Here is a 27,926-nt window from a genome sequence, read left to right as displayed (position 1 = left end):
GATTTCTACTCTTCGTGCACTACGCCTCGCTCAAGCAGGCAGGACAGGCGCATCAGGAGGCACCCGACTGGGATTTGCTCTAGCAGTCTCCTAGGTCAGGCAAGTGCGGACTGAGGGTGTACTGGTTTGCCTCTATATTAAAATCAAGGAAATTGTAAGGGAAACCTTTTTACCGATCCGCGCTCAGCTCATTTAATCAGTTTTGTTTGGAGCAGCCCAATTCATCTTGGCGTGTCTGCGGGTACTACAGCCTTAACACCAGATAACAGGCGGGCATGCATACAGAAGAATAAGTCAGGCAAGGAAGATACCACTGCATTTGCCTCCCATTCACTCACTCCTACTGAAGAAAAGTGCTCAATTATAAAACGGGAAGCACTTGCATGTGTATGGGGGCTTGAACATTTTTGCCAATTTATTTGTGGCAAAAAAGTTACTTTACGAACTGCTCATAAACCTCTTACAAAAAAGTGTTAACAACCAAAGGAGTGTATGGGGCATCTCACAGATTAGCACGTATGTCAGTGAGACTCTGATTTTAATTATGAAGTACAATTGTACCAGGCACAAAGAATGCTGTTGCAGATTTTCTGAGTAGGATTCCAGTTCCCATGAGCGAAGCATGAGTGAAGCAAGTGAGGATGTTTTGGAAGAATTTCCTGTAGCAAGTATTTCTGAGAAATTTCCCAGTATTACAAGTGAAGAATGGGAAAAAGCCCAAGAACAGGGCTTGGTTCTTAAAGAGGTAGCAAGGATGATATTGATCGGTTGGCCGGATAAGCAAACTGTTAGTAAAGAGTTACGTGCATACTGCAAACTAAGACAGAAATTATCCTCAGAAGGTGGTTTAATTTTAAGACTAGGAAGAGTGGTGCCCCCTGAAATTTTAAGAGGAAAAATCCTAGAAATCTGCCATAAAGAACATTTGGGGATAAGTAAAACCAAGAATAGAGTAAAAAAAATGGTACTGGTGTCCAGCCTGTGACAAAGAAGTTGAAAGAAAAGTCAGAAATTGTATCAGAAATTGTATACAGAGTGACAATTCTGATAAGACACAAGTAACATTCAGACCACTGTTACAACCTTTACCCAGTCCAGAAATGACATGGGAGATAATTGGTATAGATATAATGGGGCCTGTAGAGGAACATGATGAACAAGGTTACATTGTTGTTTTAATAGATCACTTTACCAAGTGTCCTGAATTTGAAATTATTCTAAGAGCTGATACAAGTAGTATTATTAAATTCCTTCACAATGTATTCACTAGAGAAGGGTTACCCAAGTGCATTCTAAGTGACAATGGACCCCAGTTCATTTCAGAAAAATCTTATTTAAAAAAAAAAGGAATGGCATCATACACAAGACTACTTCAGTGTACCATCCAGCAGGCAATGGAGCAGTAGAATGGTTTAACTGTGTTATTAAGGGGATTGTGCAGTTATCCAATAATAATAACCTGGTCTGGAGGAGTGAGCTACACAAGATGGTGTGGGCATACAGAATTAATTACTTTTAGTGAAAGTACAGAATCCAGTCCTTTTGAACCTATGAGGGGAAGAACGCCCATGTCTAAAGACAACATTGGATGGCTGAAAGCACCAAAAAGGGTAGATTGGTCACCAGAGGTAATAAAAAATAATTTAATTGAAGCACAAAGTGAATGTAAAAGACATTATGACTTCAAACACAAATGCAAAACAGTACACGTGAAAATTGGTGACAGAGTCAGAGTAACAAAAAGTGGTTTCGTTGGTAAAAACTAAAGTAGTTTTACCCATCCCCTAGTAGTAGAGAAAATGTTTTGCAATTCTGTACTATTAAGTGATGGCAAAGTCTGCCATTTGTCTGCAATTTCTTTGTGTAAGACAAAGGAGGACAATGGGGTCAAAAGTAGTGATAACTGTGTTACACAAAATAGGAATGTGTTTCCTCAGGAAAAACCTACAAGTAGCAGATCTAGATTTGAGTGGTTGCAGGAAGATAATGATACCCACAGTATTATGGCTCCAGACGACAATGAACAAAATAATTCAGATCCATGTGTCAATGACTATAGTGAGAACCTAAATCAAAGAAAGCAAGGCATAGGGATGGAGTATTCACATGAAGGTAGTATCACGACCCAGGTAGGAAACACCTTAGATAATAAAATAAGAAGCAGGTCAGGACGTGAGTTATTAAACCCAGAAGTTTTGAAGACTGGGGCCCTCATTACGAGTCTGGTGGTCCCCTCATTACGACTCTGGCGGTCACTAGAATTCCAGACTCCCGGATGGGGGTCGGCCGCCGCCAGTGCAGCGGTCCGACTGCCACATTACAACCCTGGCGGTTGGGCCGCCAGGGAACTGCAAGCAGCGCTGCCCAGGGGATTACGACCACCTTCTCCTCCAGTGGTTTCATGGTGGTAGCACCACCATGAAAATGCTGGTGGAGAACGGGTCAAGGGGACCCCAGGGGGGCGCCCTGTTCTGCCCATGCACTTGGCGTGGGCAGTGCAGGGGCCCACCTGGCCAGCCCATCGCAATGTTCACTGTCTGAGGGTGCTGGTGCACCCTGCATCCTACCGCATTGCCGCCGGCTCGATCAGGAGCTGGAGACGATGCTGTAGGCCAGTGGTTCCCAACCTTTTGATTCCTGAGGACCCCCACTGAAACACTACTGGAAGCCGGGGACCCCCAAGCAATTTGTATAATTGAAATTTCAAACATTAAAACAGTAATTCACAAAAAATACACCAACAAGTATCCACCAAACAAATACTCGAATTACTAAAGATATAATTATTTTATATTTAAAAAATATTCAAAAATCGAATAATTTTAATGGGAAGGTTGGTGCGGAATCTTGGCGACTAACTTTTCAATGTTTGGTTTTATTTAGAAAAGTTGCCTCTTCAGGTCAGATTCTACATTTCTCAAGCAATTTCTGTTTTTATTTTTTAGGTACCTAAGATCTGAAAAAGCTTTTCCACATAAATATGTGGTGGGGAAAGGAAAAAAAATCATAAGGCCGTCTCATATCTCCATAGTCTCTCTGTCACATGTAATTCATTTGTTTTATAGCACCTCGCATACCACTGTAGGGTCTTGGAGCACTTTACAGGGGCATACAAGGTGTAGGATTCACATGCCATCCACACTGGTAGGCATCTTTTAAGAGCGCTTGGTCTGGCAAAGCACATGATTCAGAACATAACACAGTGGTTAGCACTGACTTTAATAATGAGAATGTATTTCTACGCAAGCAAACCTTTTTTTTCAGCAGCATAAGGCTAATGAAAGACTGGGGGTGGGGGGAAACTTTCCAACTTGTGCTATGCAGTTTGCATGCAGCTCTTTGATGGCAGTTTATAGCATTGTGCTAAATTAGGGTTCTAACTTCTGAGCTGCACAGTAACAAAAGAATATCTGTGACAAAAGCAGTAACCCACAGTAATATGCACATAAAATATTTTTCCTTGCATTATACACGTTCATTGCAGCTACCATATTCACCATCCGTGCTACTTTAGATGAGTCAAAACTGCTACTAGACAAAACTATCTCTTTCCAGCAGGTACATTAATCACCAGAGTTACCTTGACGCACAGGGAACTGTGCAGTGCTTTTAAAACTACTACACAAATGAAGTCTTAAATATAAAAGCATGCACATATTCCTGTACAGAGGCCCAAATCCATGCCTGTGGACCCCCTGGGAATGTGTCACGGACCCCAGGGGGTCCGCGGACCATAGGTTGGGAACCACTGCTGTAGGCTGTTTCCCGCTAGGCCAGCGGGCGGAAACTCAGGTTTCCACCCGCTGACCTAGCAGGAAACTCTTAATAGGGTTGGCGGGAAGGTACCCACAATGGCGGCAACCTTCCCGTCGGAAGTTCGGCGCACAGTGTGAACCGTCCGCCAAACTTATAATCAGCCCCTATGTTTGTTATTAAATCATTATTTCAGTGCACTTACATTTATATAGGTAGTTTCGTCTAGGTTAAAGTGTTACCAATACGAATTGGTAGTACATGATTGTTTTAAAAGTAACATGTCATATTAAGCGTGCACTCCTGATTCAAAACTCATTTATCTTTTAATGTTCTGTTTAATATACCGTTTATTAGATGTTGCACATATAACTATTTACATAGTAAGTTTGTTAAGGGGGGGAGATGTGTTATAATGGTAAGTTTGTCTTCCCTTAGTGTATCCTCTAAGACACCTTATCGGGGGTTAGAAACCTCATGGTGTGATTTAATCAGCTGGCATTCTAGAGTGCCATATGATCTATCAGAAAGGCTGAGAGGAACTGTTGGAGCAGAAGCGTTGTGTGTACCTTGCCGTCCTCCCTTAAAGTGTTTTGGTGCATTTAACTTCAATTAATAAGGAATCCACAACTTCGTGTGGAGTGATTCTTACAGGCTCGAGAGGGCTTGTCACCAGGAGGGAGCGTGGCTCACGGTTTTCTTCTCGGCGAGGATGAGCAGCCGCATCTGTCGTTTTCCTCCTCCCCACTGGAATTTGCATGCAGTTTTCCAGCTTCACTTGCAGCCCCCACTTCTCAATTCCATGGAATGAGGGTGGGGAAGGGTTAGTGTTGGTGGCTCCAAATTGTGTTGCCTACTGCTACAGAGAAGGGGGAGGTCTGCCCCTACTGTCACCCATTATTCCCCAACAGAATGTGTCTACAGCTAGGGGTGGGTGGTAAATTTCCACCACGTGGCGGTGGGCAGAGTTTTTGACAAACTCCATGCTCTAAACGGAGCACGGAGTGGCAAAAATCTGCGAACTCCGCTGGCGGAGCGGAGTTTACCGCCCACCCCTAATCCCGAATATAATGAGTGGGCATGGGCGCTTGCTGCACTTTAAGGGGCTCAGACGCCCCAACAATAAATTTGGAATCCCGCCTGGCATACCCATTGGCCCCTGGGATTTGCACCCTTTGCACCTGTTTTGGTGCAGTTTTTTACCTTACATCCCACTTCCCTTGCTTGGGAGGCAGGGGTGCCACTTCCTGGCCTTTGTCCCTCTCGGGACCTGCATTCTCAGGCCTTGACTTAGTTTAACACACTTCTTTTTACTGCACTGCTGCTGCACAGCGCCTAAATTATCATCTCACACAGACAGCAGAGCAGGCAGGAATCTAAGAGCTGAGCACTGTTGTTCAAAGTAAAGGCCCTTCTTCCAGTCATCAGGCCCTGGCTCAGTTTCCCTGGTCAGACCAAGAAGCCACCAATTCTTGATGAATGAAAATACATCTGAACAGGTGGGAAACGAGTCATTATGCGGCTAGCGCTGCAGGCCTACATGAATCAGTGCCACATTACCTTTCTCCTGTTGTTTCTAGGAAGGCGCCCTGCAGTCGATCATTATTGGCTGAGAGGCAGTGGTGCCAGGTTTGTTTTCTTTCTGCTACTGCTGAGCTGCTTGGAGAGACCAACTCCTGTCTCCATTTGGGAAGAAGCCTAAAAGAGACATGCTTCCAACATGATGCCAACAGTAGCAGTAGTCAATGTGGCAGTCAGTGCTGCAAGACCAGATGCCAAAGTCAGAAGAGCAGGCTCCTTCCATGGTAAAAACAACAGATGATGGACGGAATGCAGAACAAATCAAACATTCACCCCCAGTCACAGATCTGGGTTTAATCCATCCGTTTTTTTGCTTGCCATACCATTCTAGTTTAGACCCAGCCATATGCAAATCATTCTTGTCCCTATTCCCCATGGAAACAGTCCAGCCCGAACTGCCAGGCAAGGTCTTCCCTGGACCAGAAACAAGCATCCTGGGTCTGGTTTCTGGGTATCACCCTTCATCAGCCAGGCTAGCTTGAATCTGGTGGCATAGCAAGCACGGGACCCATGTCTGGGCATACCCTTCCCACTTGGGGCGACAACTGCTAAAACAACAGATGATGGACGGAATGCAGAACAAATCAAACATTGACCCCCAGTCACAGATCTGGGTTTAATCCATTAGTTTTTTTGCTTGCTATGCCATTCCAGTTTAGACCCAGCCATATGCAAATCAGTCTTGACCCTATTCCCCATGGGAACAGTCCAGACCGAACTGCCAGGCAAGGTCTTCCCTGGACCAGAAACAAGCATCCTGGGACCGGTTTCAGGGTATCACCCTTCATCAGCCAGGCTAGCTTGAATCTGGTGGCATAGCAAGCACGGGACGCACATCTGGGCATACTCTTCCCACTTGGGGCGACAAATGCAGTCCATCATGTGTGTTTTGCTTTGCTTTTGCCGCCATAAGTGCGCTGGGTATGCCCAGACGTGTTTCCCAACCTCACTGTGCCACTGGATTCAAGCTAGCCTGGCTGAAGAAGGGTGAAACCCTGAAACCGGTCCCTGGATGCTTGTTTACTGTCCAGGGAGGACCTGGCCTGGCAGTTCGGGCTGGACTGTTCCCATGGGGAACAGGGTCAAGACTGATTTGCATATGGCTGGGTCTAAACTGGGGTGGCATGGTGAGCAAAAGAACAATGGATTAAACCCAGATCTGTGACTGGGGGTGAATGTTTGATTGGTTCCGCATTCCGTCCATCATTTGTGTTTTGCTTTGCTTTTGCGTTCCATGGTAAGCACCAGGCTCAGCCCGTCTGCAGTTAGTACAGCACAGTGCGCCAGTCTATAGCCCTGTGGCCCCAACACACCCCATCTGAACATGGCTCAGGCAGCCATGCTGCGGTAATCAGTTTTCTGGTTATTATTGGTAACTCCAGCAGAGCTGGACTATTACTTATGACTACAATTGTAGACAGTGTCAAAATGTATGGGTGGGGCGTCCGGTACAAAGACAAGGTTAAAAACAGTTTGAGAGAATATTTGTATTCTGTCAGTTTGTTGGTCTTTCCACTTGAGGCAACTACAAAAAACTGCACACACCACATGCGATGCAATAGTATTGCAGGAGCATAGTCTTAGAAACGGGCAGTAGTTAGCAAGTTTGTATTTCATGAGTTTGACGCAGTTTCAATATGTTTTTAGAGTTTATCATTACTCAGTCTGGATGGTTGATTGCTTGTCACACATTTGGTCACTGAATGTCACTCATATCTGCACGGAAACCACAAAAATAGCAATAATAACAGATGAAGATGTGGGTTTAATTGATTGTTTTTTGCTTCACCACCCTATCCCAGTTTGGGCCCAGCCATGAGCAAATCAGTCTTTACCCTGTTCCCCCTGGAAACAGTCCAGTCTGAATTGCCAGGCCCTCCCTGGATCAGAAACGAGCATCCTGGGACCGATTCGTATCACCGCTCGTCAGCCAGGCTAGCTTCAATCCAGTGGCGCAGTGAGCACGGGACCCATATCTGGACATAATCTTCCCACTTAGGGCGACAAAAGCAAAAAGAACAGATGATGGACTGAATGCCGAACAAATCATTCACCCCCAGTCACAGATCTGGGTTTAATTAATCATTCTTTTGCTCACCGTGCCACCCCAGTTTGGACCCAGCCAGATGCAAATCAGTCTTGAACTTGCTCCCAATGAGAACAGCCCAGCCTGAACTGCCAAGCCAGGTCCTCCCTGGACCAGAAACAAAAATCCTGGGAGCAGTTTTCATCCCTCATCAGCCAGGCTAGCTCGAAAGCACGAAAATGTCACATGTGACCAGTCTGAAAAATTAGCAGCTATGCAGATCCCTTCGATCTGCCTCTGCACTGCTTGTCACCATGTGGGGTTTTGCTAGGCTTGTCTAGGAAGGGAATAGGTTCCTTTGAGGTCCTCTGCGCAACATTTCTCATGAAGTACCACTTAGGATGGCGCTTAAAACCCATCTGTTTAGAACACATTAATGTGCCCTCCACTGCCACTTTGGCTGTGCCTATTTAATGCCAGGATATTCCTTCGAGTAGCCATGAGCTCACAAATCTTTCATCCATTCATTCATTCACTCTTTTATTGGTGGGCATGTAAAAGGATACACTGTGTGGTGCACTTACACCCGTCTCCCAATGCCTGAAGCTTTCCCTAGCCCAGCCATACATAGTTCATCCAGTCCAGGAATTGTCTTTAGATTCTGGAACTTGTAGTCCTGTTTATTTGATTATATATTGAAGGCCGAGAAAGTCATGACTGCAGATCAAAGTCTGGACAGGATGAGTAACTTGTGCCTGGACCAGGAAAATGTGAAAGCTTTGGTCTCACAATGTTATCTCTTGCTCAGTCAAATATTGTCCATTTCTTTGTGACTGGCATAAAAATTACTCATGTGGTGCCCTGATGTCCCCAGAGCAAACCCAGAGTAAAAAGTACCACAGTACCACTGTGACTAATCTGGAGTAATAATTTCACACCTTGGGCTTGGTGGCTCAGTGAGCTAGTGTATGCAGCGTGGAGATCTGTGAGCTTCAGAACTGGTGTGGCCCACTCAGTGTTTCATCATTCTGAGGCTGGGAGAATGCATTAATTAAACGCTTAGCCCATTCAAAACAAAAAAAATTAATTACAGCATTGTGTCATAATTATTTACTCTTGTAGAGGGCATCTTCTAGGCGTTGGCGTATCAGCTGATGCTGGTCACAGTGACACAGCGTTTTGGGCGTCATTTTACCAGGCGTGGTTGCTGGGCCTCACTCCACTTGTTTAAAGAGCAGGGAACAGAGACTACAATTCCCAGGGTGCAGCGGTGGAATCCTGGGACTCACACTAGGCGTGTTTGTGACGGGTTTCCTGGGTAGTGGGGGGACTCCTTGGTGGAGGGAGGGTGGGGGCTTTCTTACCGATCACGTAGACACCCCCACCTCCCGTGGCGCACGCCCTGGCGATAATGACGCACCGACGCCCTCTCTGGCCGTCGCCGGATAAATACAGCTGGCACCTGGATCGTGCCACCTTACCAGCTCAGAGCCGAGGCTGGCATCACAGGCTGTGCGCGCCTCCCTTCCGTGAGTACCACATTTAACCTTATTTTCTGCTTGGTCAGTGAGATTGGGGGGAGTTCTCACAATCAGGTTGCCACATAATGTTTAAATACATAATAAGACAGGCAGGGTACACGAGAGGGGCTTAGGGGGCAGAGGGAAGCGGGTTGGTAAGGGTCCCAGCAGAGAAAATACAATATTTTGTAAATTGACCTGTATTTTTGAGAACTTTCCGAAGAGAGCGGAAGTGCCCGTGCGTTTGTTTTTTGTCTGTGTGTATGGAAACAATCCTGGTGAAATCCGCCAGACACCTCCCGCACCCGACTGGAAACACCAGGTCTCAACTATTTAAAATAAAATGCGTTTATTAAGGGGGTTGTAACACCCCAATCACTCCACCTGAAACTTCGCCCCCCCTCATTTTTTTTTTTTTTAAATATTTTACATGACAGGTTCGTGTGTTTTCTTGAGTGTAAAGAACGAGGAAGAACTTAATCAGAGCTGGGAGAAAGGAAATGTTATGTCTTGATTCCCCCCCCCCTTCCCCCCAAGTGCTGGAAACAGTTTCCTGGACACCTTATTCAAATCTATTAGGAAAACTACTGTACGACGATGTACCGGATTCGTGTATTTGCCATCCGTCCTCCTGTTTTCATTATTATGTTATATAAAATATCTCTCTCTCTCTCTGCCTCTCTCTCCTTCCCATTTCCTCTAAGTTCCCTCTTTCATTCTCTTCTGCGTGTTCCCCCCCCCTTCCTCGCTCTGTTCCGAGATTGTTATTTTTGATTGAATTAGGCCATATAGCGCCGCATGCTCTCGAGGTATATTCAAGGCGCCTTTCTTACCAGCACTGCAAAGACCTCATCAGACTATCGGACAGTCCTTTTTCTCTGTAGTCCAGCCTACCTACTTTAACACAAGACTGCAGATTCGGGCTGTCTGCGACCAGAAAAATGCTTTTTGGTGTGTGCCAAGCCCTGTCTGTGACTCGGTAACCTGTTACCTAATCGTAAATTGGGTTTGTGATTCATATTAGTAAGGGGTGTGTTTAGGGCGTCTCTTCTTAATAGAATCGCAGTGGTATGTGTGAATGTTTTGCAACCGAAATGCAGTCACAAAACATTTGCATTTCCATTCGGAAATGGGTGTGGGGCCCCTTCCCCTTTGAGAATGTTTGGAAACAGGGAAACCGGGCTGCATTAAAATAAAATGCTTTATTGAAAAGCAGTCACAGACATGTTGGTCTGCTAACCCCAGCCGGCCACCATCCATGCGATTTTTGCCATTCCCACTGGGTCACAAACTGTGACCTATCTCATTAATATTCATGAGCTAGGTGTATTGCGACCCACTGGGAATAGCAAAAAGTGTTAAACACACTTTAGTACATTTGTGTTTCTAACTATCAATAGCAAATCGCAATAATTTGCTGTTTGCTAATCACAAACACGTTTGTACATCTGGCTCTAAATTCCAACATTTTTGAGGTGTGCAAGTTTGATTTTTGTTCCCAGCAGGAAATATGTTTTTGCATTGAGTTTAGTCTCTGGTTTTCTTCAGTTGTGTGTGGCTCGGTGTCAAGAATGCATGTTCCGTGCACAGGCGGTCAAACTGGTTTTGTTAAGTAGAGAAGATGCGCCTGGCACGGATCTCTGGTATGTGTGCCGGTGTCCTGTCCTATACAAAGTCACACTCCAAGAGAATGCTCACACCGATAAGCTGGGTCGGTACTACATGAAAACTACTATGGGCCACTGCCTAACGGCAACAGCCCAAGTGGCCACAAGAGGGCACCATATTGCAACAAATGACCTCTAAAGGAGCTTGCTTCTATGGGAAAGGATGTTGCCATTGCAATAGTGTTGCATGAGATTCCGGAGCTCTCGCTGTTTTATGGATATAAATGCATTCTTATTTTCCACGACACATAATCACATTGGCGGCGCAGAGAGAGAGACTAGAATCTTCATGTAATGGGAAGCATTTCTGAAACACTGTCAATGAAGAAGGTTAATAGCATCTTGGGCCCAATCAAAAGCTACAGGAAAATACTATCCAGTCAAATTCCACAATGTTTTCGACAGGCCGTAACATTTGGGGGGTGGGGCCAGTGATGGATAAAAGGAAGCTGGTGCTGAGTAGCATGCAGCTGCGATGTGATATTTCGGCGGACAGGTCACTCCATCAAAATGGTGACAGATATCCTGACCGCCGAAATATAAATTCCATGTGATTTATATTTTGGTGGACGGGATATCCGTCACTGTTGTGGCAGAGTAACCCGTCCGCCGAAATATTACATCTCGGCTGCATGCAACTCAGCACCCGCTCCCTCGTTCGCCACGCTGTAGAGATATGGGACCTGCTCAACACCATCTCCCCACACGCCGCCTTCTTCACGGAAACCTGGATAAGCCCCACCTCAGCCCCGGACATTGCCACCGCCACCTCCGTTGGCTACAAGATCATCCACAGAGACCGCACCAACCAACCAGGAAGAGGCATTGCCATTGTCCATAAAAACACCCTCCGCCTCAGGGCCAGCTCCGACAACCACTCTGCCGGGATGGAACACCTCCACTTCCAGATTCAGACCAACCCGAACCCCACCCCCATTCAGCGAATCCATAGCTGACTTCATCGCGGCCACCCACCTCACCTCAGCAGACTACATCCTCCTCGGTGACCTCAATTTCCACCTAGAGAACCTCAGCGACCAGAACACCTCATCCCTACTCGAGAACCTGCGCACCCTCCGACTCAAACAACTGGTTAACTCCGCAACCCACTCAGCAGGGCACAGTCATGACCCCATCATCTCCGCCAATAACATCTCCTTCTCACACACGATTGATTGATTGATCAGGCTCCTAGTCCATTTTCTGCACTCGATATCGCAACCTGTCAAACTATACCAGAAATCTCCTGCCTTGCCCAGTACTTTTCATCTAGTCTGTTTACATAAACAAGATAATTATGTGCCATATAAATCTCTGCTAGTGCTTCTCTTATCATAATGCCGCAATCTGCATTCTGTTACTCACCTCTTCTTGCAGTGCTGTGACGCCCACCTCCTTGTGTAAAGCTTGGACACTAGCAAGAAGTTTATAAATAGCTAAAAAAGCTTTTTTACGCAGAGACAGTGGGGTATGGTACCAAAATATCATAGCCTCAATGTCCTCAGAGAAAAATCTTGTGCCCCAAATATGGTACAACAAAGAATTGCTTATTTGTAGTTAGTGGTGGAAATTCCACCCCACTAGAAGGGCATTATTTGAAAATGACATTTTGGCACGAATGTTTGTCGGCCAGCAGTAGTCTGTGAGAGTAGTAATCATAGCAAAATGATTAAACATTTGAAACCACAAAGCTGAGACACTAGTAAAATAGGCATTGGCAAAGGTAATAGGTCTCACTTTTATCACCTACTGGCTTTGCCAATGGTTTAGAGCCACACTGCACAGCATCTGTAATGTATGCAGTATGGCGAAAGTTAAAAAAAAAAAAGTCCTTTTATGCGGCCGGCCACGGAATTTTATAAGAACATGCACCAAGCATGCTCGCAGATACAAAATGACAAGGCACCTTTTCTTTTTAATTACGCAAAACAGTGTTTTTTTTTTCTTTTATGAGGCAGGGGAGCGAAAGCAACATGGGAGAGTTGGGGGGGATGGGGGGAACGGCCAAGCAACATGGGAAGAGTGGAGGGGGGGGGGCGGGCAAGCAAAATGGGGAGATTGGGGGCTTCCAAGCAATGGGGGGGACGGCCAAGCAACATGGGGAGAGTGGGGGGACCGGCCAAGCAACATGGGGAGAGTTGGGGGGCGGGGAGGCCAAGCAAAATGGGGAGAGTTGGGAGGTGGGGCGGCCAAGCAACATGGGGAGAGTGGGGGGGGGGGGTAGGGTACGGACAAGCAACATTGGGAGAGTGGGGGGGGGAAGAGGGGGACTGGCTAAGCAAAATGAGGAGAGTGGGGGCTGCCAAGCGATTGGGGGGGAAGGGTGGGAACGAGATGTGAAGCAGCACTGGGGAGTGTTGGGCGAACAGGAAAGCAACACAGAGAGGTTGGGTAATGCCAACACAACCCTGGAGAGGGCTCAAAAGCAACAGGGTGTGGAAGAGATGTGAAGGCAACAATAGAGTGTGGGGGGCATTTGTAAAAGCAACACAGGGTTGGGGAAAAGCAGTAGGTAGGGCGCGGGCGGGGAAGCTATAGGAAGAAACAGACTTAAACTGAGGGCAACACGTAGTGTAGGAAAGGAGAGATGTACACGAGGGACACGGCTCGAAAACACACTCTATTGGAGTGCTCGAGACAAAAGGAAAAAAGTAGTGCTTGAAAAGCAAGTAGTGGAAGCAGCGATGCCAGCCAATCGGAGAGACTGTAAAGAGGCGATGCTCCATCAGCGGGACAAACACAAGATTGATAAGCTGGGACACCAATAAGGAGCGGGCAGATAAGAGCTGCAAGGGAAACTAATCAAGGATTGGACTCCAAGCCCCTCAGTGGTCTCGGTAAGCCACAATAGGCCTCAGAACAGAGAGTGCACGTGCTGTCTAGTAGGCGTGATGCTTCTGGAAAGTGAACCTGGCCTGCAGGATACTGTTTTGGAAAGGAAACTGCCAATTGTGTTTGTCTCAAATGAGAAGGACAAACTGAGAAAAGCTAAGCACTGACCCATAGACTGACCCTGCAGAGGGTAACTCGGAAATACTGCGATAGGCAAGGGACAGACAAATTAGAGACCAAGGTCTGTATCTTCTCGCCTCCCAGTGTTAATGTTCACTTTTTACTTTTCCCCTTCGGGGGCATCCATCAATATTTATAATATTGCAGCCTCCAAAAGGTAGTGTCCTCAGTTACTGATTTTGAAATCAAAATGTGCTGATTTCCTGTAGTTTCCTCCATATGAAGCTGGCGATTTCCTTCAGGGTTCCTGTTGTTAACCTGCACTCACCGAAACAAACAGAACCAGGGCAGTTGGAGGGGTGAAACAACTGGGTGTTGGCTGCACCAGACCAACTGGGTTAGTTTCAGAGCCCGTCATAGCCTTTTGGTACTAAGGGCCACATGTACGAAGATCCGGTTTTGCGACTCGCAAACTGCGAGTCTTAGCAACTCGCAAAACCGGATGCACAACAGTGTCAATGACACTGTCTGCGATTCGCAATGGGGTCGCAAATGACCTGCCTCATGAATATTCATGAGGCAGGTCGCAATTTGCCATTGAGAATGGCGGCACTCGCAGGGATGGTGGCCTGCTGGTGTCAGCAGACCACCATGTCTGTGATTGCTTTTAAATGAAGCACTGCCTGCTCTGAAAAAATGTTTTTGCATGCATTCACAAAGGAGATGGGGTCCCAGGGGGACCCCTTCCCTTTTGCGAGTGGATCAGCACCAATTTGAAATTGGTGCTAACTTTGATTGTTTTGCGACCGCATTCGCGGTCACAAAACAATCATACGTACCATTTAGATTCGGTATTAGGAAGGGACGCCCTTGACACGCCACTTCCTAATACCGAATTGCAAAACCCAAACTGCGATTCGGTAACAAGTTACCGAATTGCAGTTTGGGCTTTGTACATCCCAAAAAGCAAAATGCTTCGTTCATCTGGCCCTAAAGCACAGACGAGTCTCTGCTATGTTTTCCACAAACCTCATTCCACTGTGAGAGTCTGGAGATGGACCTCTGGACTTGGATCCTCACTTTGGAAAGAAAAGGCAAACAGAAAAAAACATGTACTAACTACTTAAAGCTTTACTTCTCTAGTCCACAGCTGCGTAGCTTTAAGTGGGCCGGGTCCCTTTGGGTTTCAGACCTGGTTGTAATTAAAAACAAACATTGAACGGGTTCCTCTCAGACCCTATACTCATCTCCTTAACTATAATGGTAAAAGGAATAATCGATTTCTGAAAAAATGACTGTAAAATGTTTTTAGGTAACCCCTGACAGCGAGTTAGTTCCTGTTTATAGTTCACGGGCTTTACTCAATTTTGCATTCCCTAAGGATGTTACTGTTTCCAGGATGTTGTGTTTATATATATATATATATATGTTTTTTTTTCAATGTAGAATATAAGTCTTGTATAGTACATGCTCTGAACAGTAGCGCCCCCGGGTGTTTACAATGGGCCAGGATTGAGAACTCTGGAGTTGAGGCTGAATACAGAGCAAGCTTGTCATGGTGCCTGTCTCTGGGTTAGAAAGTTGTTCAGAATACATGCTCATCCAGTCCTTGGCCTCTCTGCAGAGCAATGGTCACGTATTCCAGGTGCAGATGTGATTTGGGGAGAACCAGGGCCTACATGTCTAACATAGAGTGAACATAACAGGAGTAATTGAGACATATGCAGACGATTTCCCCTTCCACAGGCCTCAGTAATGTTCAATTCTAAAATCATTGCAGTTAATCATTTATCCTAAACAGTGAACAGCAATTGACAAAGTCAATAGCGCTGGCTGGTTTTAGGTGTATGTGTCATATATTGAGTTGTGAACCAACATAATCGTGGCACGCTATGGGACTCACAGATCCTTAGTGTGTGTGTTTAAGTCACACACTTAATTGTATCGACCACTCCCTTTTGGAGACCTCCCCACCCCGCCCATCTTAAAGGCCTGGGTTACAGGAAATGCTTTTATGTGTCATGGACAGCAGTTGGTGCGCCCTGAGGAAACATGACATCAACTCGTTACACCATAAATTATTTTTACAGTTTATTCATTTTAGAGCCATGAATCAAGTTCAAGGCGTGAGTCACACTTTAGAATTACTTAACTAACTTCATTCACGCCCGGGTGGGGCTTTAAGAAGGTCAACTTGCGAAAGACACCCCTCCACTCCAGGAGGTAATAGGTTTTGTTTACGTAATCAAATACACGACTCTAATAAAGCTGACGCATCCACAACACAGCAAAAAATGTCCTAAGCAGGGCCTACTCCGAGTGGTAGAAGAAAATGAGTTTAAAGGATGACAGATAATCAAGTGGGAGGAGGTGTGCTCTGTGTGCGATCTGGAGCTCTTCTGCGGGCTTCACCATTCACCGCAAACTGTGTGATCTTGGACATATCACCTTGATTATTGTCCCCTGAGCTACAGGGAATCCTTACAGGCGACTTCATTCATTAATTAGAAGCACAGCGCGAAATACGGGTGTTTACAGGGCGGGCAGGATGCCAGAAAGAAGAAAGACTGGTGTGTTCTTCTCCTAGTGCCAGGAACTTATTCCTGATTTTGAGGCGCTGCATTAACAATGGCGTTCTCTCTTTACTTTTACAATACAGTTTTTACACACTCGCTGCCAGTGCAGTTAATAATTGCATGCCTTATGGGAGCACGTGACACAAGCACGCCTTTATTTATTTTTTGTTTATATAAAACCTTTCTGTATTGATGAGCCGATCTTTTCCAGTTAAAAAGCACTGCTGGCGCTGACCTTCCCTGCAGGGGACCATCCCATTAGTTATGTGAATGAATCTTATTCACACTTTGTGTTTTATTGTTTTAAAAAAAGCAAAGCGGTGCACCATGAAGGAATATAAGTTTCCGTTTGCACTGCCTTTATTTAAAAGAGAACTTGGCATTCATCCTTACTGTGTCGGTGAAATCCGAGACAGAATATACAAAAGAAAGACAGGAAATCGAACTGGCTACAGCGTGGACACGCCGGGTACCCCCCTTCACTATTCCATGTACTGAGTCAGGGACATCATAATGATTTTGGGGGTTCTGGGCCAAAAGTAATTTGGAGGCCCCTGTTCGAAGCGGCTTTGAATTTTGACCCAGTTTCAGCTCTTTCGTGCCCTCTTTGGCCAGGTGACTAACAGTGCACAGGACACTGGTCCAAATTCTAATGTTGTTGCATCTAATATCCAGGGATAGTGACGTGTGTTTTCAGGACTATAACCAAGCAGGAGCTAATATTACTGCAAATAATCTCTGGGACACTCTCCCAATTCTGTTATGTGAGTATTTTTTATGGATTTTGCATGAAACATAAACACATTTCCTGCAGATCGTCTGTAATAGATTCTCACGCATCACCCACCTTAACAATGAATTAAAGGAAAACGATATTTTAAACAATTTAGGAATTATTCGAGGGCATCTGGACAAGACTCCCTGCAGAACAGAGCTGGCTCTATCAGCCCTCCCCCCAAAAAAAAAAAGACTGGGGCCCTGGGCCAGAGCCCACTTTGCCTGTGCCTTTTAACGTCTTTGTACTGAGTAGACCATGAACCCCTTTCTCCGTGCCTACTCATTGTTGATGACAGAATCATACTTCCTTTAACTCGAAAGCAAGCCTCCTGTAAACCAAGATGGACATCTCCGATAATGCTGTGTTATGCTAGAGGATCTGTTTTCCAAAGACACATCATGTGAATGCCAACAGTGTCCCTTTGTGGGGACAAATGAGGAATATTATATTGAATACATCAGATAAGAGTGGAACTCAAACAGAAGCTACCATGAGGAGCAGCAAAAAACAGGCAATCAAAGATATTGGGGGGGGTGGAATCAGAGGGAAGCCTCAACGATGGGCAAGCATCGACTTGGGTGATGAAGAAGGAAAAAAAGGACATCAATCCCAGCTCGAGCAGTAGCTGGAGAACACTAATCAAACACAAGCAGACAGTTCTTGGTCCATGCTCCACAGTAGGGTGAACCAAAAACCATATGAAAGTGAAACTGGCACACGCTGACCAATCAGGATCCAGAAAACAGAGTGACAGTGAAGTCAACCAATGGTGAGTAAAGGATAGGCTCTAAGCGAGTGATTCCCAACCTTTTGACTTCTGTGGACCCCCACTTTATCTTTACTGGAACCCGGGGACCCTGACAGAATAATTATTGGAATCCGGGGACCCCCGCTGAGTCATTACTGAAAGCTGGGGACCTAATCTGCTAATATATGTATTCGATCTCCAAGCAGTCATGGACCCCCCGAGAAGGCTTTGCGGAACCCCAGGGGTCCCCAGACCACAGGTTGGGAACCACTGCTTTAAGCCCTTTTTAGGTTGTTTTTAGGTATTAACAGATCTCACAAGTGACAGCACATGTATTTTCTCAGGCAAGACTTAATAAAAGCATTGTATAACCTCAAAGATAAATTGTAATTTATTTTCCGAGTTGTACATTCTTAAAGTAACCTAACAGTGGCATAACAAGTGCAAAAAATAAGAAATCCCTGCCAACACAGTTCACCGTAGAACACTGTTGACAATTCCTAATACAAAGTTTTATGGAAATGTGCAGTTTCACCGTGTGTGACAGCTCCATATCAAAATATTATGCAACATGAGCGACTAAATTAACTATCATTTTACCCTAATACTTAACTGGGTCTTTACCAGAGCAAATAGCGCCGAGGGCAGACCGGCGCGGCTTTTCGGAGCTGCGAAGAGTTTGTTTCATCTCTTGCGGATGACACAAACTCCTAAAAATCAGCGTTTTTGTGTGCACTTTTTAAGATCTCAGCGCCACTTTTTTGGCCGTGAATTGGTTTTAATTTCAGACTTGCTGGCCTGAGAGAGACGCGTGTTACTTACAACACTGCATTTGTCAGGTATAGTTAGGTTACTGAATAAAGTTTTGAAAAGTTGCTCCAGAAGCTCTTGGAAGAGGCCGCAGGGTCATCCGAGGATAAATAAACCCTGACAGCACCAGGCGTGTCCAGAGATGAGCCCTAGGTGCAGCACACGCGGGGGTTCTGGCCAGGAGTGCAGGCCTCAGTCAGCAGTTTAAGCAGTTACCTCAGTGAGCGACTGAGTCCGGTGGAGGCCGAGCCACCGTGGACCAATGGAGGGCTGAGCCGGCCTGGCAGGCATCCCAGGAAGAGCGTCTGATGAGAGACGGGGGTGGTGTCTAACCCTGAAGAACAAACACGCAGTTACTCGTGAACGTGTTTGTTTTTTTATTATTTATATATATATATATATATATATATATATATGGGGGACTGGGAGGGGGGCCTGTGGGCCCCTGCACTGCCCATGCACTTAGCATGGGCAGTGCAGGGGCCCCCATTCACAGCCCCATCGTGCATTCCACTGCACGAATTACGGGCAGTGGAATGCACAACGGGTGCTGCTGCACCCACTGCACCGCCACATTGGCGCAGGCTCCTTGAGGAGCCGGCGTCAGTTAAAGCCCTGTTCTCCGTAGGGTCGACGGGCGGAAACACTGTTCCCGTGCTCCGGCCCTGCGGTGAAGTCCTATTAGGGCCGGCAGGGGTTCAGGCCGCACAGGCAGTCTGAGGGCAGAAAGAGTTTGGCGGGCAGCCTCCGCCGCCCACCAAATTCTTAATGACCCCTTTAGTCTCGCAGGAAAGCCATCCATGCATTTACCCCAGTTTGTTTGTGGTGGAAATAGACGGAGTTCCTCAGGGGGTGTGTGGTATGTTAGTTTGTGCGAATGATTGGTGGGTTGAATAGACTGGCAAGAGTGTAGAAGTATTGATCGACTGCAGCCAAGTGATAACCAATTTCTGAAAAAAAAGGCAAGGTTATTTATCCATTCTGAAGTACCACTTTTAGAGCTCTGTATTTATTTTCACAAAGGAGGGGGAATCAGACACAACATAAGCTTCTAGAACATGGGTAGTCGCAAACATTTTCCCAGGGGCCAAAAAGTTTGGTCTGTGATGTGCCTGAGGGCCACACTGATGCCAGCGGGGTGATGGTCGAGCAAGAGGGTTGTGGGGTTTGGAGGTAAGGTAGGCGAAGCAAAGGATATTTATCTAGTGGCTAATTTGAACAATGTGAAACCAGAGAACCTGGGATTAATCCCGGCTTCTTCACTTTACCAAAGTGTGTGATCCTAGGCAATTGTTTAATATCACTTTCACTCCCTTTTCTTCATCACATATAAGAGGACCTTGAAATACATGATTTCACAGTGTGCGTTGTTCAAAACCTGCTCCTGTGTTTGATTTAATAAACTATAATGTTGTTCATGTATAATAGGAACCCAGGCCACCCATAAAGTGCACATAACGACTGATTTGCCTCTTTAAATTACTGTTGGCGTTGTTGTCAGGGTAGGGGGAACAATTAATGTTTCCAAATTCATGTTTGAAAAACTATCACTTTTAAATGAATATTTCTCAATGCACTGATAAAATAAATTGGGCTGTATGACAGAACCACACACAGCAGAACCTCGCACGGCTTAACAATGCGGTTGGAACCACAACCGTGTCTTTACCACACATGCCTTTACCACGAATTTTGTTGTAAAAGCATGCTTAGTAAAGGTACATGTGGTGATGCCATGCATGGTTGTGTGATACAAGACCCACAACACCTCTCACCTCCACCCTAAACCTTAAAACCTACCCTGTCCTAAAAAATACCCCACTCCCACCCTAAACCCTTATCCTAAAAACTACCCTGGCCTGACCTAGAAACTATCCCCACCAGGTCCTAAACCCTACCCTGTCCTAAAACCTACCCAGTCCTAAAAACTACCCCACCCTATCCTTAAAACTACACTGACCTCCTCACCCTAAAACCTACCCTGTCCTAAAAACTACCCTACCGTGTCCTAAAAACTATCCTGGCCCCCACCCTAAACCGTACCCTGTCCTAAAATTACCCCACCCTGCCCTAAAAACTACCCTGACCCCCTACCCTGTCCTTAAAAACTACCCGACCCCACCCTAAACTATAAAACCTATCCTGCCCTTTCATAAAAACTACCTCGACCCCGCCCTAAAACCTACCCAGTCCTAAAAACGACCCCACGCTGTCCTAAAAACAACCATGCCCCTCCACCCTAAAACCTACCCTGTCCTAAAAACTACCCCAAGGCCCCCATCCCCACCATAAAACCTACCCTGTCGTAAAAACTACCCTGACCCCCACCCCACCCTAAAACCTACCTCACCCTGTCTTAAAAACTATGCCACCCCGCCCTGAACCCTAAAACCTGCCCTGTCCTAAAAACGACCCTGACCCCCCTGACCTGAACCCTAAAACCTACCCTGTCCTACAAACTGCCCTGTCCTAAAAACTACCCCGACCCCCTGCCCTGAATCCTAAAACCTACCCTGTCCCATAAACTACGCCACACTGTCCTTAAAAACTACCCCAACCCCGCCCTGATCCCTAAAACCTACCCTGTCCTAAAAACTACCCCCTATTCTAAAAAAAACCCTGAAGCCCCACCCTAAAACCTACCCACCCTGTCCTATAAACTACCCTGACCTCCTGCCCTGAACCCTAAAACCTACCCTGTCCTAAAAACTACCCCAACCCCCTCATCTCCGCTCTGAACTCTAGAATCTACCCCACCAAGCCCTTAAAAATTCTCCACCCGCCCCATCCCCACTTACCCGGCTGCCGCGTTCTAAAGTATGCTCAACTTTTCCTTTTTGCTATTGTTTTATTTTCTTGTACAATTTTACACTTACTGTGCAATGACTGGCAAGCAGATCATTCAATATCTTTCAGTATTGTTGCCGTCCATATTCATTCCTGAGGAAGACACAAGGATGCGCCCAAACAGACCGAAACACATTGACAATTATGGTGCAAATAAAGAAATTTATAGCAACAAAAATATTTTTTCTATTAGATAACATACTTATGGCCGGATTTAGAGTACGGCGGAGGGATCACTCCATCACAACGGTGACGGATATCCGGTCCACCGAAATCTAAATCGCATTGTTTCTAATGGGATGTAGGTTTCGGCGGACAGGTCCCCTCCGCCAAAATCTAAATCAGGGCTTAGACTTTTAGATGCCTAAATTACCAATAGACTAATGTGCATCCCAGAACTAAACAATACTTATTGGTGTTCATGTGGAAATATTAAAATTGGACTTAATACCTTTTTTTTTTTAAATCACATTTTCTATGTGTATTTTCTCTTGGATTGTGTTGCTTTTAAACAAAAGTGTTATGTGCACAAGGCACTGCAGGTGAAGATTCATATTTAGTTTCAAGGAAACAGAAAGATAAAATTGTATTAAAAGAAAGTAACAATTATAACATAGAAAGTTGTGCATCCCTAAAGGAGTGTGGCCCCTTCTTAGAGACACAAAAAATAATTAATGAAAAGGAAAAAAAAAAGTGTTGTACGTGCTGGAAACGTGAAAGATTCCTTATTTTTAATTATTCCTTTCCCATGTATACATTCTATATATTTCCCCAGGTCCATTAGGACAATAGTATGTTTTCTTATATTTTTAGGCTAAGTGATTTCTGGGGCATATATTTATGAAAAAGGTGCGCAGCAAGTCACCCTGCTCCGCGACAGGAAAACTGAAATAATGCGCCATATTTAAGTTAGTGGAGCGCAGTCCAGCCTTTCCCTGGGCAGAGGTGCCCTTTGGGCTGCCTAGTGCCAACGAAGGTACCCTTGAGGGTGCCTCGGTTGCACGCAGGATTGTTTTTGGGCAGGAGAGTTCACCTTTCTTCACAAAAGCAATCCCCTGAGGCATATTCCTCTGTGTGCAGCGGAATGCAACACACATAGAGAAAGTAACGGAGAGAAATAAAGATATTTCTTCTTGTTACGCCTCCCCTGGTAAGGCGTAGCATTTTGTGGGAGTTGCGTGGAAACACCCACACAACACCCATGGAATGTCTTCCCAGGGCAGAGTAAGGCAATGCACTGATCTGCGTTCCTGTACTCCAGATTTATGAAGCCTCTCGGGGCAATGCAAATCGGGCTTGCGTGGCTTCGTAAAATTTCATTTGGGGTTTGTGTCGTACCATGTTGCGTGGTGCAAAAGCGACACAAACCCCATCATAAATATACCCTTAGGTGATTTGCCCAGAATCACGAGATGTTGAGTCGACTCGAAGCTGGGTCCCAGTTACAAAGTCAGAAACTCTAGCGGTTTATTGTGGTTAATTCTTAATATCCCTGCCTTGCATGGAAATATAATTGTTCATGGAGTATTATTTGAATAGGTGTATACTCTAGGCAACACTGCCTAAGGTGAGTGACCCTGCCCATCTCGCCTCTCAGCAACAATGTGATGTTAGCAGTGCTTAATTTGAGCTTGTGGTTTCCGGTATGGGACACCAGCACTTATTTTTGAGGACCAGCACTTTTTTTTGTGCCTCAAGCACTTACTGCACTCAAAATACACATATGAGAAGGATGGAGGCAGAGAAAAACGAAAAAGGGTCACAAAGGGAGAAAGCACAAAGCTGCAAGAGTGAGCTGAAGGGGCAGGGAGTGGCTGTAAATGGATTAAAGAGACTCGAGGTGGCTTCAGGATTAGCTGCCACAGTATTGTGTGCTCGCAGATTTAATTGCAGTAGCCGTGTGTTTCAGAGGAGAGCTTTGGGCACCGGCACGTTTCTATTTACAAATTAAGCCCTGGACGTTGGTATACCTCTTGTTTTATACTGTATAGTCCAGAGTGTGACTTTATCCTTGACGTTCATCTTTGGTTCCAGGTAGTGCTCAGAGTTCATGTTCGTAGCAAGATCAATTACTTACACCCTGAAAACCACCAGCTCTTTCTTGCATGGTCTACCCAGTCCTGGGCTTGGCATAAGGGGGGTGGTGTATCCCTTACTGGTCTGCAATAAGTAAGTGAACATGTCTGCCAAGCTCCTGACTGAAGTGTGGGCTGATCACATGTTCACTGTCTGCCAATGTGGAATGAGTGAGTGTATAAAGATGTGTTCAGTGGTGTGGCTTCACAGCACTTCCCTTCTTTTCAATGTTTAAGTAGTATCGAACTATAATGGGTCCATCAGCAATGCTGTCACGTGCTAGATGTAGGTGGGCGATACCCTTCTGAAAGTTAGAGTGACTCCTAGCAAAGCCCACAGTGTCGATCCAACCCGAGGATGGTTTGCAGAAAGTTCCCTTGGAAAGAATCAACAAGATGGTGTAACGGTGGAAACCCTTCTGGCTGACAGTAGTTCAGAGTCTACCAGTACTTGTAGCAGAATCCGCAGGCTTGTAGGTACTGGAAGTGAGCTGTGGAGTAGGAGTTTGATCTCGGGCGTGTACGTTCCTGAACTGAGCTGTGGAGTAGAGGTTTGATCCTAGGGTTTGAAAGTACTGGAACCAAACTCCAGAGTAGGGGATTCATCTTAGTGCTTTTTAAGTACCTGAACTGAGCTGCCGAGTGGGGGCTTGACCTTAGGGCTTGTAAGTACTGGAAGTGAGCTGCAGTGTACAGGTTTGATCTTATGGTTTCTAACTACCCGAACTGAGCTGCAGGGTAGAGGCTTCATCTTAGGGCTTGTAAGTACTAGAAGTGAGCTGCCGTGTACATGTTTAACCTTTTGGGTTGGTAAGAACCCAAACAGAGGTGCCGAGTAGGGTTGTGACCTTATGGCTTGTAAATACCTGAACTAAGCTGCTGAGCAGGCGCTTGATCTTGGGCTTGTAAGTACCCGAACTGAGCTGCAGGGTAGAGGCTTGATCTTAGAGCTTGTAAGTACTAGAAGTGAGCTGCGGTGTACATGTTTAACCTTTGGGTTTGTAAGCACCCAAACAGAGGTGCCAAGTAGGGGCTTAACCTTAGGGTTTGTAAGTACCCAAACTGAGCTGCAGAGCAGGGGCTTGATCTTAGGGCTTGTAAGTACTAGAAGGGAGCTGCAGAGTATGGGCTTGATCTTAGGGCTTGTAAGTACCTGACCTAAGCTGCAGAGCAGGGGCTTGTAAGTAACTGAACTGAGCTGCAGAGTAGAGGCTTCATCTTAGAGCTTGTAAGTACCTGAACTGAGCTGCTGAGTGGGGGCTTGATCTTAGGGCTTGTAAGTTCCTGAACTGAGCTGCCGAGTAGAGGCTCGATCCTAGGGCTTGTAAGTACCTGAACTGAGGTGCCGAGCAGGTGCTTGATCTTAGAGCTTGTAAGTATCCAAACTGAGGTGCCGAGTAGGGGCTTAACCTTAGGGTTTGTAAGTATCCAAACTGAGGTGCCGAGTATGGGTGTGACCAAATGGCTTGTAAGTACCTGAACTGAGCTGCTGAGCAGGCGCTTGATCTTAGGGTTTGTAAGTACCTGAACTGAGCTGCCAAGTAGGGGCTCCATAGGACCACTGCCTGCTCTGGAATTTTTTTTTTAATGCCATTCACAAAGGGGAAGGGGTCCCGTGGGGACCCCTTCCCTTTTGCGAATGGGTTACCACCAGTGTGACACTGGTGGTAACTGCGAATGCTTTGCCACCACGTTCGCGGTCACAAAGCAATGCAGCATCGCGCTGCGACTCGCAATTAGGAAGGGGTACACCCCTTCCTAATTGCGACTCGCAGTCCCGTTTTGCAAGTTGGTAACCTGGTTACCGACTCGCAAAATGGGAATTGGGCATCGTGATGTGGGTTTTGCACGTCGCAAACAGCGAAATTCGCTGTTTGCGACGTTCAAAACCTTTGCTACATCTGGCTCTTGGTTACTCAGGCAGCTAATGTGGATTTCGGAGAAATTCTGCTCACAACCAACTGGTAAAATGTTGATGTTTTGAAAGATCTCAGATATTCTCAATGTTTTGCATCTGGTCAGTCAGCTGATGCTTTAGTCTTTTTGGTGATTTCTGACAGCAGTTCTTCAAATATTGTGGTGTTCGGAGATTTCCATTAGCGAAGTGAGCACAGTTTTGCAGTAGCCAGTAATATGCAGAGCCACCTTCTTTTATGACCAGTAAGTTCTTGAATCTTTGACATGTTGTGGAGCAGGGCCAAGAGGACACTAGGTACAATGCTCGGTTCTCGCTAGTCCTTGAAGAAATCAGAGATCCTGTTTTGGTACCCACAGTCCTATGGCACGTTCTGGAAATTGGCATCTCCAACATAAAGGGCTTGGGCTCAGATGTGTCTTGGGACAACAGTGAGTCAACCGGTGCCAACTCTGGAGAACTTTGAAGAAACTGACGGCCTGATTACGACCTTGGCGGATGGGATACTCTGTCACAAACGCAATGGATATCCCATCCGCCGTATTTCAAGCTCCATTATATTCTATTCTCTTCTATGAACTGGCTGCTCAGTATGAGTCATTTTGCCTTGCATCACTGCTGCTTCCTGCAATGTCCCCCGTGCCCTCATGGGTGAAAAATCTGTAGTGGGCACCCCCTTAATCTTGGGGAGTATGCAGATAAGGTCTAAGAGGTCTAAGAAATCTAAGAAGTCTGACCCAGACTCCCTACACGTCTTCCTTGGTTACCCCATAAGCCCCAGACTGTTTCAGCTCGCTATGCTCTGGTGATGTGGCCTGATGGTTCACTGGATCCTGTATCCACTGTAGGGATCTGTTTTGACCCCTTGGTCACAGGATCAGCTCACAGTGGATCTAGTCAGTCTTTCATTCCCCTAAGCACAATATAATGAGTACAGTTGGGTATCAATAAATATCTGTTATATAACTCATAGCCCCCTGTGGCGACTGTATCCTCAACAAATGCATGTGTTATGGAAATGAGGCACGAGCCAAAAAGGTGGACGTCATGTTAAAATGTCAAAATACATGTTGGAAATTAAGGTGGTCTGTTGCAGTTCCATCATATGGAGGTCTTGCATGCACAAGGAGAAAGCCCAAGTACAAGAAACGTAATGCATCGGACATAGTGCAATCAATAAACCACAAAACATTGATTTGAAAAGAAGCCGCCAGTCAATGGAAAATATTTGCATTCACTCTTTGTCTCTTCTATTTTATGTGGGAAATATGAATGAGAAAAAATAATTACAACAACACGTAAAAGTGCTCCTTGCCGGGAACTGAGCTTTTTGTCTAGTGTAATCTATATGTCTCTCCCCCTCCCCGCCAGCAGCAGCAGAATAAACTGTTTATTATTGTTTCATAGAAAAAGGGGCGGGGTCACAGGCTGTGACAAACACTGAGGGGAGTGCACTCTGCATTCCCCCTCAATGCGCATGTATGTTTGGCCGGCTTTCTTGGGCCGGCCAAACACACATGCGCACGGCACTAAGCTGCAGTGCTGGAGAGAGCAGGTGCAGGCTCCCAGCCTGCCTGGGTCCGCCCTGGCTGGGCGCTCCCAGCCAATCCTAACGCTTCTCTGAGCAGCATCAGGATTGGCCGCAGGGCAGGCTGGGAGCCTGTGCCTGCAGCAGAGGAGCCAGGGGAGCGGCGCGGTGCTGGCGGCGACGATGATCCAGGTAAGGTTTTTTTTTTTTTCATTTGTTTCCACCCTCTGCCCCCGTGTGCCGCCCGCCCCTAGAAAGCACCGCAAGCTGCTCCTGCATGTGTTCCGTGCATTTGGACATTGTATGATATGATGTATCCATTTAGGGAATTTGTATTTCTTGGTGAACCGTTAGCACTGATGTGCCTTGAAGTCCATAAAAGAGCATGGGAATGGTACCGCTATTGACAGCACTATTTTTTTAATGTATCACAAACCTAACTGGGATCAGCAGAGCGCTTTACAGTACAGCGGCTACCAGGAAAGGATGCAGGACTGCATACATCAAGAGGGGAATTCATATCTTTGAATGACACAATGACGTTTCCCTTACTACGACTGGACTTCAGATTTCCATTTTTTGACACGTTTGCCCAGAATCGCACAGTGACAGGCTGTCAACATGGATTGAGAAGATGTTGTATTCAAAGTTTCCTGGGGCTTTCTGGAACGTCCATGACCTCAGTCCTCTTGATAGCCCTTCGGAAATATTTCCCTGCTATTATGGGGCAGGTTTTGCAGTATCTCACCTCTTTCTAAAATGAAGCAACCTCCTAAACGTAGGCGCCCGAATCATGAAAATGATGCCAGGTCTGGTACAGTGGAGCAGAATACCTACTAATTACTAGACAAGATAGTTTATTGTTGGATCTGATGTCTCATGTCCAGGTCCCCTAGGGGAATGTACCCCCCAGTTTTTCAAAATTGATAGGGCTGGACCTTTCACTCAAAGATTGGAGAATGCACTTAAAGAGACTCTTAGGCCCATATTTATACTTTTTTAGAGCCGCATTTGCGTCATTTTTTTACGCAAAAGTGCCGCAAACTTACAAAATACGATTAGATTTTGTACGTTTGCACCACTTTTGCGTCCAAAAATGACACAACTGTGGCGCTAAAGAAGTATAAATATGGGCCTTGGTGTACAAAAT

At 45.9% G+C, this 27,926-nt stretch overlaps 1 protein-coding gene across 1 annotated transcript in view; it reads left to right on the top strand.

The window, feature by feature from the left end:
* Window positions 1–8,676: 8,676 nt before the first annotated feature.
* The window catches only part of LOC138266469 (catechol O-methyltransferase-like), a 46,959-nt gene continuing 27,709 nt past the window's right edge, over window positions 8,677–27,926 (top strand). Inside the window, exon 1 of the mRNA XM_069215294.1 lies at window positions 8,677–8,889. The gene's annotated coding sequence lies outside the window, so the exon portion shown is untranslated. The remainder of the gene's footprint in view (window positions 8,890–27,926) is intronic.

This window comes from Pleurodeles waltl, chromosome 11 (assembly GCF_031143425.1).
Source record: "Pleurodeles waltl isolate 20211129_DDA chromosome 11, aPleWal1.hap1.20221129, whole genome shotgun sequence".
NCBI classification, from domain to species: Eukaryota; Metazoa; Chordata; class Amphibia; order Caudata; family Salamandridae; genus Pleurodeles; species Pleurodeles waltl.
This window is presented reverse-complemented; position numbering and strand designations above follow the sequence as displayed.